The 12,427-nt window shown below is 39.7% G+C and overlaps 1 protein-coding gene and 2 pseudogenes across 3 annotated transcripts in view; 1 reads left to right on the top strand and 2 right to left on the bottom strand.

Annotated features, from left to right (window-relative positions):
• The window catches only part of LOC129563893 (protein fem-1 homolog A-like), a 247,313-nt pseudogene that overhangs the window by 62,399 nt on the left and 172,487 nt on the right, over positions 1-12,427 (bottom strand).
• Positions 7,419-12,427, top strand: part of ZNF81 (zinc finger protein 81) — a 134,412-nt gene continuing 129,403 nt past the window's right edge. For 2 of the 3 annotated variants that reach the window (XR_016036963.1, XM_055393777.2), the window contains exon 1: positions 7,419-7,946. The gene's annotated coding sequence lies outside the window, so the exon portion shown is untranslated. Of the gene's footprint in view, positions 7,947-8,409; positions 8,504-12,427 lie in introns of all 3 variants that reach the window. The other variant, XM_055393778.2, reaches the window with a different exon arrangement.
• On the bottom strand, positions 11,370-11,751 carry LOC148773320 (ribosomal biogenesis factor-like; annotated as a pseudogene).

The following is a 12,427-nucleotide window of genomic DNA, read 5'->3' on the forward strand; positions in this document are numbered from 1 at the left end:
TTTTTTGGTTGACAGTATGAAAAGGGACAGAGAAAGCTTCTGACATAGACATCAGAAGGGGGACAGGGTGCCTCTTCGCTAGTGTTAGCAAGGGAATTACATACTTTTTACATTAGTTATTACAATAAATCAAAAGAATCTTTCCAGGTTGTAAAGATCTCACTAGACCCACCAGGAAGGAAAAACTGTTCTCAAGCAGGATACACTGTTGTTACATAATCCTTAGTACAGAGTTTAAACTGAATTGTTTGTTGTGTAATCATCAGTTCTGGGCTTAAAGAAAAAAAAATGTTTTATGTGACTAAAGACTAAGGAATGTAGAGAAAAAAGAGATGTTTGTCCTTTCCTCCTCCTTGATAATTCCAGACCCTTATCTCCACTTTGAGAGCCCCAGACCCCTTTCTCCTCCTGGCTCCTTTTATTATTCATAATTCCTCATAAAATAAAATCTAATAATTATCCTATTTGAAAGGATCTGGCCCTGTGCTCTGGTGTTCTCTATATCTTTATGCCCTCAGATCAGTCACATCTGTTTACGGCCCCAGTTCTACATTCTGGGCAGTAGAGGGCTGGACTTTGTGACTACCCAATAATAGTGTGAAATTTTTCCATTAAAAATCTGGGTGTAAATTAAATGAACTATCATTGCTTTGTATCTACTGACACATGTAAATAATTGTAGCTGTTGGTTCAGAGGTCCCGGCTAAGTGGCGGTGGTTTAGTTGTTAAGTCATATCTGACTCTTTGCTACCTCATGAAATGTAGCCTGCCAGGCTCCTCTGTCCATGGGGTTCCCCAGCAAGAATACTGGAGTAGGTTGCCATTTCCTGCTCCAGGGGACCTTTCCAACCCAAGGATCAAACCCAAGTCTCCGACACTGCAGGTGGTCTCCTGCAATGCAAACAGATTTTTGACCAGCTGAGCCACCAGGAAACCCTGCTCAGTAAATACTGCAATATGTTTTTCATCTACTAAAGGAAGGCATGCAAGACAAGACTGATCAGAAGACTGGATATTACTCCTTGCGTGTGTGTGTGTGTGTGTGTGTGTACTCAGTCACTCAGTTGTGTCTGACTCTTTGTAACCCCATGGACTGTAGCTCACCAGGTTCCTCTATCCGTGGGATTCTCCAGGCAAGAATACTGGAGGGGGTTGCCATTTCCTCCTCCAGGGGATCTTCCTGACCCAGGGATCAAGCCAGAGTCTCCTTCATCTCCTGCACTGCAGGTGGATTCTTTACCACTGAGTCATTGGATAAGCCCACTCCTTGCATCTACTATAGGACAAAAAGGTACTCATTGTTACATCCTTAGTTGCAGATGTGAAAATATTCTGACCTTGCATTCTTCCTTGTTTTCAACTAGATGCCCACATACTTGTGAAGATTTGAGACTGGCCTGCTCCAGAATGCAGGGCAGCCAGTGGTAGAGTTTAAGAGGAGACTGCTTTTCCTATTTAAAGTGGCAGTTCTCCAGCACTTTCAATTCATATCACTCTGTCCTATCCAACCCTCTTTAGAAGTCATCACCTTTCAACAATGTTTATTGCCTTTCTTCTTCACCAGAATGTCAGGTCCAGGAAATTAGGGGTTTGGGGGTTGCTTTGTTCAACCAAACATTAAGTATCAAGAGCAGTGACTGGTGATCAATAGATTATTGTTGAATGAATAAATAGGGTCTTATATACTCAGAAGTTCTCCATCTCTAGTACTTTCTGCATTACTCTACAAAATCAATATTATAACTAGTCATGTCATCCAGAGATGCTTGCAGAGTCTTTTAGAGGGAATAATTAATCTTTTAACAAAATGAATACAGCATATATATGTTTTGCTGCTCTCTACATGTGTGGTAAAGATACTAAAAATAAATCAGCTGAGTACATATGCAAGAAGCAGAAATCACTGCAGTATCAGCATGAACAGAAATGAGCAAACAGGAAATGAATAAGATAATTTCCAATAAAAAGGAAGGTTATGAAGAAAACAAATGCATAGTGAGGAGTTAGAGAGTTAGTTGTGGGATAGGTCAGGGAAGAAAAATATCTGAGGAAAACACATTTGAGTGATAATATCTTATATGTGGATTTTAAAAACATGATACAAATGAACTTATTTATAAAACAGAAATAAACTCACAGATGTAGAAAACAAATTTACAGTTACCAAAGGCAGGTGGGGAAGAGGGTTAAATCGGAAGTTTGAGATTAAATTATACACAATACTAAAACACAATAAGTAAAATAAAGAACAAAGCTCTACTATATTAATCAGGAAAATTAAACTGTTAGATGGTGAGATGGACAGGTAAGCCTGGTGTTTTGCAGTCTATGCAGTAGTAAAGACTTGGACACGACTTGGCGACTGAACAATGACAAACTGTTAGATAAATATCTAAATGTAAAAAGAGAAAGTCTGCATGGAGAAAAGTATAGTCCTATCCTTGAATGGGCTAAGAAAATCTTTGGCCCCAGCCCAGAGACGCCACCCAGTGGTGGGATGATCAAGAAGGCAGGTGCTCGATGGCCTTGACATTTTCTGTGGCCCCTGCCAAAGGTGCTCTGCCTCCAAGGCTCACCCTGGCACACCACTCATGCACCTGCTCAAATGTCTTTTTCTTTTTTAAAAAAATTATTGAAATTCAGTTGATTAGCAATGTTGTGTTAGTTTCTAGTGCACAGGAAAATGATTCAGTTATATAGTCATTATTTTTACATTCTCTTCCATTGTAAGTTATTACAAGATGCAGGGATTGTGGTTCCACCACATCCTCATTCAACGTGCCTATTTGTCATGTCGTGCAGAAGACAAATGGATCTTGAAGAAGGACAGTGGATTATCATAAACTTAACCAGGTAGTGTCTCCAACAGCAGCTGCTATACTAGATACAGTTTTGTTTCTTAAGCAAATGAACACATCCTTTACTCAGCGTGTAGATACTTATCTGATAAAAGACTTTTTTCAAAGCAGTACTGTTAGTAAAGCCAGCAAAGGCAGTTTTCTTTCCATTGGCAGGGCCAGCTATATACCTTCACTGTCCTACCTCAGACGTAGATCAACTCTCCAGTCCTATGTCATAATTTAGTTTGTAGGGATTTTGGTCACCTTTCCCTTCCACAAGACATCACATCACATGTCTTCATGCCCAGTCACTTTAATCATGTCTGGCTCTTTGTGACACTATGGACTGTAGACTTCCAGGCTCCTCTGTCCACAGGATTCTCCAGGTAAGAATATTGGAGTGGGTTGTTGTGACCTCCTTCAGGGGATCTTCCCAACCCAGGAATCGAACCCATGTCCCTTACATCTCTTGCATTGGCAGCCAGGTTCTTTACCACTGGCGCCACCTGGGAACCCCACATTGGTCCATTACATGGATATTATGCTGATTAGACCTAATGGACAAGAGTGAGCAACTACTCTAGACTGGTGGATAAGATATTTGTGTGTCAGAAGACGGGAAATGAATCTGAAAAAATATTTAAGGGCCTTCTATCTCAGTGAGATTACTAGGGGTCCAGTGGTGGGGGACTTGCTGATATACTCTTCTAACCTCTTGAAGAGTAAGTTTTGCATCTGGCTCTTCCATAAGCAAAAACGAGGGACAACACCTAGGGCCTCTTTGGACATCAGAGGCAACACAGTCCTCATCTGGATGAGCTACTCTGGCCTATTTACCAGGTGATTCAAAATTAATGGCTACCAAAATGGGAGGGCTTCCTTTGTGGCTCAGTTGGTAAAGAATCCGCCTGCAATGCAGGAGACATGGGTTCGATCCCTGGGTTGGGATGATCCCCTGGAGAAGGGATAGGCTACCCACTCCAGTATTCTGGCCTGGAGAACTCCATGGACTGTATAGTCTGTGGGGTCTCAAAGAGTCGGACATGACTGAGCAACTTTCACTTTCAAAGTGAGAGGGGTTAATTGGGAGTATGGGATTAACAGATAGATGCACATTACCATACATAAAATAGATAAACAACAGGCACCTACTATATAGCACAGGGAAATATATTCAGTATCTTGTAATAACCTAAAATGGAAGAGAATGTAAAAATAATGACTATATAACTGAATCACTTTACTGTGCACTTGAAACACAACATTGCTAATCAACCGTATTTCAATAAAAATTTTTTTAAAAAAGAAAAAAAGACATTTGAGCAGGTACATGAGTGGTGTGCCAGGGTGAGCCTTAGAGGCAGAGCACCTTTGGCAGGGGCCACAGTATCAAGGCCATGGAGCACCTGCCTTCTTGATCATCCCACCTCTGGGTTGGGGCCAAAGATTTTCTTAGCCCATTCAAGGACACGATTGTACTTTTCTCCATGCAGACTTTCTCTTTTTACATTTAGATATTTAAGTTTGTTGTTGTTGTTCAGTCACCAAGTTGTGTCTGAGTCTTCACGACCCCATGAACTGCAGCACGCCCGGCTCCCCTGTCCATCTCACTAACAGTTTAATTTTCCAGATTAACTTAAAGATTGAGTTAGTTTTACTAATGTGATTAGCACTTACGCACCTACCACCCAAAAGAAAAGGTATGGCCTTAACAATAATTCCATCTACCCACGTGTTTCCTCAATTCCTGGCCCTGCCTGTCCTCAACTGAGTTAAACATCATCCTAAATACCAAGTTCATCAATTTTTTATTTCCTTTTAATATAATTTTATCACAACTATACAAAATCCTAAATAATTCTTTTGAATTTTATAAAAGTGTGTTACGCTTTTTATACTATTTTGGGAATCACAGTTGTTTTTTTTCCCTTAAATTCATCCCTATTGTTGGGTACTGTTCTGGTTCATTGATTTTTACTCCATTCACTTTTGTTTCCAGGTTTTGCTACTGTGAACAAGATACCATGCACATTCTAGGTTTCATGTGCAAGTGGTTCTCTTAGATATATTCCTAAGCATGGACAGGATAGATTGTGAGGTCTGTAAATATTCACTGCAGGAGGAAATGCCAACTATTTTCTGAAGTGGTCACACTGATTTATATTCCTTCAACAGGGCAAGAAGATCCTGTATTTATATATCCTCTCCAACAGTCTGTTTTGTCAGACATAATTTTTGCAAGTTGAATGGGTGTAAAATGTTATCTCATTATTTGTATTTCCCTGATCACTAATGACTTTGGATTATTGGCTCCTTCTTTCTTCTCTGAAATAGTCTAATAGACTTAGCTTTTTAAAAACATAACCATAGTACTAGTATGACACTGACATTAACAATGATTCCCGGTGCTGTATTAGACTAGTAGGCATACCAAACATGCTTCCACTGATTCCATTTCTTCTTTCATGTATTCATTCAACAAACACCCAGACCAGGACTATAGGGGTAGAAAGAGAATCTTGGATAATCAGAGACTCTAACCATCTAAGAAAGTAAAATTTCAGCTAAGAATGTAAAAGTATGCTCTACCATTCATAAGGCTGGGGGAACAGACACAGATAAAGTCAGAAGAAAATTAATAGGAAGCATTATTTCTCTCAAGGATGTCCTGTATCTGTAATGCCATAAAGAACTCCTGCTTTGAGTGTCTGCTGCTTTTTTACTCACTGAGAAACTTTGTTCTCTACAATCATAAAGTATCAGAAACTGTTTGATATCAGTACAGATAAAACATCCCACTCTTGCTGAAGATTTTAAGTCACTTACACACAAAAGACGGAGAAGGCAATGGCAAGCCACTCCAGTACTCTTGCCTAGAAAATCCCATGGACGGAGGAGCCTGGTAGGCTGCAGTTCATGGGGTCGCTACGAGTCAGACATGACTGAGCAACTTCACTTTCCCTTTTCACTTTGACACATTGGAGAAGGAAATGGCAACCCACTCCAGTGTTCTTGCCTGGAGAATCCCAAGGACGGGGGAGCCTGATGGGCTGCCGTCTATGGGGTCACACAGAGTCGGACACGACTGAAGTGACTTAGCAGCAACTTAGCAGCACACAAAAGAGCAGCTAAAGTTTTCAACCCCACTGCAGAGAGGGGGTATCTAGATAGAAAATTCCATATCTATCTTAACTTTATGGTTTCCAAGGAAACAGGATTCTGAGTTCACTTTATAGTCCACCTACAGCCCTGCTCTGCTTTGAGTTTACCAAAACACTGCTTCATTCAAATGTCATCTGAACTTCACCATTCCTCAGAATTTCATAACTCCATTTTTTCTTTTGTTTAGTGAACCACTCCATGGTTCCTCTGGTGTGTGGTCTCCCTCACTGCCTGATAAATTTGTCAGACTACAGATTAATCCTAGATGTTCTTAGGTTAATTGGATAGGACACCCTTATATTCCAGATTGTTAAACTGAGGCCCAGATGGAATGTCACTGGACTGAGAGCATCCAGCAAGTTCACACTTGAGCTCCTGCAAACACCTTCCTTACTTGAGGATTCAAAATGGCCTGCAGTGGGATACAGAGCCCTCTACCTCTATCAGGAGGATTCCATGAAGGAGATATTGGAACTCGGGTTTTGAAAGATACGCAGGCATTCCCAGAAGAAGGGCAGCATGACTTTTTCTTCATCTGCCCCAGTGACATCTCCCAGAGGGCAAGGGCATCTCCAGGATTTCCTTACTGGAGGTGACAAGGGGCAACAAACTGGTTAAAGGGCAGAAGCGGTCTTGTCTTAAAGCTACATTTGCAAAGTAAGGGCACTATTGAAAAGTGAAGTGAAAGTTAAGTCGCTCAGTCGTGTCCGACTCTTTGCGACCCCGTGGACTATAGCCCACCAGGCTTCTCCATCCATGGGATTCTCCAGGCAAGAATACTGGAGTGGGTTGCCATTTCCTTCTCCAGGGGATCTTCCCGACCCAGGGATCGAACCCTGGTCTCCCGCATTGCAGGCAGACGCTTTAAACTCTGAGCCACCAGGGAACTATTACTATATACATTTTATTTTATGAAAAAATAAAAGCAAATTTTCCTAAAATATTTTTATTAACATATTGTATTAGATTAAGGGAAAATTTTTTAAAAATTGGTATAAACTTATTTTAGCTGGGGTGGCTGGAGTGGGTATGTCCACATAAGGTCGATTTTGGAAGCATCCAAGACTGAGCGACTTCACTTTCACTTTTCGCTTTCACACATTGGAGAAGGAAATGGCAAACCCACTCCAGTGTTCTTGCCTGGAGAATCCAAGGGATAGGGGAGCCTGGTGGGCTTCCATCTATGGGGTCACACAGAGTCGGACACGACTGAAGTGACTTAGCAAAAAAAAAATCCCACAGCCAACCCCACAAGCCCAGCAGAGGGGAAGCTTACACTGACTCCTTCCCCTTTTCCTCCAGTGCTATATCCTAGGAGGGCCTGTAGGCCCCTGGTTTCTTCCCTCTCGCCCCTTGTGGTATGTTCCAGAAGCCTGCAAGCAGTCCGACTTCTCATCCCGTTATCCGCCAGGAGATAATAGCCACTGGCATCTCTGTGTCTTTCCAGAGGCCTCTCAGCTTCGCTGAACATCATTAGACAGATCCATAGAGTTCAAAGCCAAAGACCCTTTCTCCAAGAAGCCCGCCCAGAGAAAAGCACTCATTCTTGCTCCCCACCACCTGTGAGACAGGGCCACCGCTCCCAACGTGAGTAGAGGCTTCCTCATCCTCTGTACGGAATGGACACTCCTCCAACATGGCGTACCCCACGGGGAAGCGCAACTCGGGCGCGGCCACGTTCCCCGCCTGACAACGCTGCCGAGGGGCATTGAATGCTCCAAAACACGGACTCCGTAACATCGCCATGTTGACTGTTCGTTGACTGTGGCTTCGAACGTGGTTTTGCGCCGGTGCAGAGCCACGCCCCTTCGTGTGACCCTCCCACCCAAACCCCGAGAAGGGGCGGTGCTAAGGGTGGTGACCGGAAGCAGCTGCAGTTTTCAGCCGTGGTTTAATAGTTGTTGTGAAGAGGATCCCGGTGCTCTGTGCGGGAGCGGTGTGAAGGTAAAGGGGACCCGGGGAGGGTGAGTTTTGGGGAATTCTGTCTGGTCAGTGATGGGCGGTTGTCTGGATATAGTTGGATGATTCGCTTTTTATTTTTCAGGCTTTCCTCTTTTCTCATATAAATGTTAAGGTCTTAAAGTTCACTCTGAGACCCACAGGGTTTGGTGCATTATATTCTAAGTGTTTTCTAAGAGTTGATTTTTTTTTTTTTGGTCCGTGAATTATTTAGAAGTGCGCTTTCATTTTACAAAAGTTTATCTTTTTATTAGACTTCTAAGTTTTCTTTGGTTAGAAAAATGTCTGCATGAAGCTCATTTCTTGAAATCTGCGGGGACTCATGGCCTAGTCTTTGGTGAATTTTTAATAAATGTTCCATGTATAATTCGAAAATAATATTTAATTGTTTAACTGTCAATTGTGTTGTACAAAATTTGTACTTTTTTGTTTGCTTATTCTCTTACAGAGAAAGGAGAGATTAAGTCTTCACTGTGATAATGATTTTATTAATTTCTTCTTACGCTGTCCATGATCCAATTTGAGTTGTTTTGTATGAAGCGGTGAGTCTTAGATTGAGGTGCATATATTTGAATGTTCAATTACTTAAGCATCGTTTGTTGAAAAGACTGCAGTTCCTCCACTGACTCCTTTTGTACCTTTGTCAAAAATAAATTTGCCATACTTTGGTGCAGTTATTTCTAGATTCTTTGTTATGTTCCATTTGTCTATGTGTCTGTCTGCTTTTATCGTGAAAGTACGTTTAATTTTGTTAATACTGTATGAATTTATATGATTTTTTTTCTTTAACCTGTTAATATGGGGGAATCCCCTTATTGATTTTTGAATATTGAACCAGCCTTACATTCCTGGAATAAACTTCACTTGCTTGTGGTGTATAATTCTTTTCTTTATATTGCAGGAATTATTAATTAATGCTTTTTTTGAGGATTTTTGTGTCCAAATTTGTGACAGACATTGGTCTGTAGTTTTCTTTTTTTGTCCTGTCTTTGGTTTTAGTATTAAGATAATACTGATCTCAATAAATGAGTTACGAAGTGTAACTCCTCTTCTATTTTCTGGAAGAGATTATGTAGATGTTACTTTTTCTTTTAATGTTCAGTAGACTTCTCCAGTGAAACCATCTGGGCCTGGAAATTTCCTTTTGGAAGCTTTTGGTTATGGCTTCAATTTCTGCGGTAGTTAAATAACTATACAGGTTATCTATTTAGTGTCTGTTCAGAGTACCTACATATTTAATAGTGGGTAGATTTTTTTTTAATTGGAGGCAAATTACTTTACATTAATATATTGGTTGGTTTTGCCATACATTGACATGATAGATTGTAGGAGTCTATGTTTTGTGAGAAAATTGGACTATTTCATCCAAGTTGTTGAATTTATGTGCATAAAGTGGTGTGTGATATTCCCTTACTTTCAATGACTAAAGAATCTATAGTTGTATCTCCTGTTTCATTTCTGGTATTTGTGTCTTCTCTCTTTTTATCTTTGTCAGTCTTGTTAGAGGATTACCAATTTCATTGTCTTTTCAACAAACCAGCTTTTAGATTCATTGACTTTTCTCTGTTTTCAATTATATTGATTTCTGCTCTTGCATTTATTACTTGCTTCCTTCTGATTGCTTTGGGTTTTCTTTGCTCTTCTTTTTCTAGTATCTTATGATGGGAGCTTACCTTATTGATTTAATACCTTAATTCTTTTCTAATATAAACATTTAGGATTATAAATTTACCTTTCAACACTGCTTTATCTGCATCCCAAATTGTGATATATTGTATTTTCATTTTCATTCATTACTTTTTAATTTCCCTTGAGAATTCTTCTTTGATCCATGGATTATATGGAAATGTATTGTTTAATTTCCAAAGTTTGGCGACTTTCCTGTTACCTGTTATTGATTTCTAGTTTGATGCTATTATAATCAGAGAACATAAGCTGTATGATTTCAATTTGTTAAGGTTTGTTTGATGACCCTGGAGCGTGTCACACAGGTGCTTGAAGAGAATGTGTATTCTATTAGTGTTTGGCTGGAGTAGGATGGATATGTTCTGTTAGGACTCTTTTCTTGGTCCTTTGATTAAGGGGTGCAGGCTTTTCTTAGAGCTTTGTTGTCTGTGCCTATTGATGGTTCTGAGTTATAAGCTTCTCTAGTGGACTGTTTGTGATACATGTGAGGGAAAAGGAAACCCAGGGAACTCACTACAGTTGTTCCTTAGGCCCTGAGGTCTGTGGACTGTGCCTTTTCTTTTTAACTTGAGTCTTCCTATTTGTATTTGTTGTTATATCATTTTCCCCCCTGGTTTCTTCCACATTCATTATTCTCTTCTATCTGTATTTTCCTGTATTAACTTTGTTAATTTAAATTTTGCTCGGGAAGCACCTGTTTCACATCAGTATAAAATATGTTGCTATACAGTTATGCATAATACCCTACAATAACTACTTTGAAACACTGCCTTATCTGGGAATGATTCTCATTCTGTCTTCTCTCTCTGTATATGTGTGCGTGTGTGTGTGTGTGTGTGTGTGTGTGTGTGTGTGTGTGTGTGAATATATATGTTTTTTAACTCTTCTTTATCTCATTTGCTAGGGAGTTATCTGTGACATTGGCCATTTTAAAGGACCAACTCTTTGTTTTCTTTAAACTCCTATTATATTCATTTGATTTATTTAAGGTTTTTCTTAATTACTGTTTTCCTTTTGGGGGGTTTGCTTAATTTTGTTTTTTTTTTCTACTTCTGATGTTTCAGAGTGAATACTTAGCTCTCTTTTGTTCTTGTTCATTTTTTAATTTATTATTTTATTGAAAGGTAATTGCTTTACAGAATTTTGTTGTTTTCTGTCAAACCTCAGAATGAATCAGCCATAGGTATACATATATCCCTCCCTTTGAACCTCCCTCCCATCTCCCTCCCCATCCCACCCCTCTAGGTTGATACAGAGCCCCTGTTTGAGTTTCCTGAGCCATACAGCAAATTCCCTTTGGCTGTCTATTTTACATATGTTAATGTAAGTTTCCATGTTACTCTCTCCATACATCTCACCCTCTCCTCCCCTCTCCCCAGGTCCATAAGTCTGTTCTCTATGTCTGTTTCTCCACTGTTGCCCTGTAAATTCTTCAGTACCATTTTTCTAGATTCTGTATGTGTGTGTTAGAATATGATATTTTTTTTAACAGGATGCATCTTTTTCATTATTTGACTTCAAAATTACAAATAGAATACGATATTTATCTTTCTCTTTCTGACTCACTTCACTGTAATAGGTTCTAGGTTCATCCACTTCATATACCCTGAGGAAACCAGGGTTGAAAAAGACACACATATCTCTCTTTTGTTTTATCTATTTATTTGTATAGAATATTTACTTTGTTGGTCTTTGGGGACAATTTGATACATCACCAGTGTATTACAACTGAGCCATTAATCTTGTAGCTTCACCACTGTTAACTGGTTCATTTTTGTGACACTGCTGAAAAATCAGCTGTTTCTATAGAGATTAAAGATAAAAACCTTTTGAGAAATGTGCAGGTTCCTTTTGTATCAGTTCAGTTCAGTTCAGTTCAGTCGCTCAGTCGTGTCCGACTCTCCGCGATCCTATGAATCACAGCACGCCAGGCCTCCCCGTACCTACAGATTTTTCCACTCTATTAGATTTTTCATCTTTCACAATATTTATTTTCTTTAAATTAGTGGTAACTGGTTTTGCTGTATTTTTACCTTAAAGCTTTTTGGCTGGCTCTATGGAATACATTCCTGGACTTCTGCCCTCTTAGTTTGTCCATGGCCATGGTCTTTGATACCTTCATGCAGCTGCTCAAACTCCATCTGCACCTATTATATTTATTTTTAATTAAAAATAAAGCCATTAAAATATATACATTTCACTCTGTATACAACATTAGCATGTTCCATGACTTCTGGTAAAAATTGTGTAACTTTTGTATTGATTTCTGACTTTGATCCTGGGTTATTTAAGAAAGTGTTCTTTTTCTTTTTTCTTTTTCCCTTGTGGCTCAGCGGGTAAAGAATCTGCCTGCAATGTGGGAGACCTGGGTTCAATCCTTGGGTTGGGGAGATCCCCTGGAGAAGGGAAAGGCTACCTACTCCAGTATTCTGGCCTGGAGAATTCCATGGACTGTATAGTCCATGCGGTCACAAAGAGTTGGACATGATTGAGTGACTTTCACTTTCTCTTTCTTTTAAAGCAAATTTATTTATTTAGTTATATAAAAGAGAAATGTATATATATTCAGTACCTTAAAATTCATCAATTTGAAGTGTACGGTTCAGTGATTTTTAGTACATTCACAGAATTGTTTAGTCAACACCACAGTATAATTTTAGAACGTTTTCAATACCCCAGAAAGAAACTTTTCACGCATTAGCAGACATTCATCATTCATGCCACCCTACATCCCCAGCTCTGGGAAACTTCTAATCAGTTTTCTGTCTCATGTGTTTGCC

The sequence above is a fragment of the Moschus berezovskii genome, chromosome X, assembly GCF_049115385.1.
Source record: "Moschus berezovskii isolate FMDL1 chromosome X, NW_MosBer_1.0, whole genome shotgun sequence".
NCBI classification, from domain to species: domain Eukaryota; kingdom Metazoa; phylum Chordata; class Mammalia; order Artiodactyla; family Moschidae; genus Moschus; species Moschus berezovskii.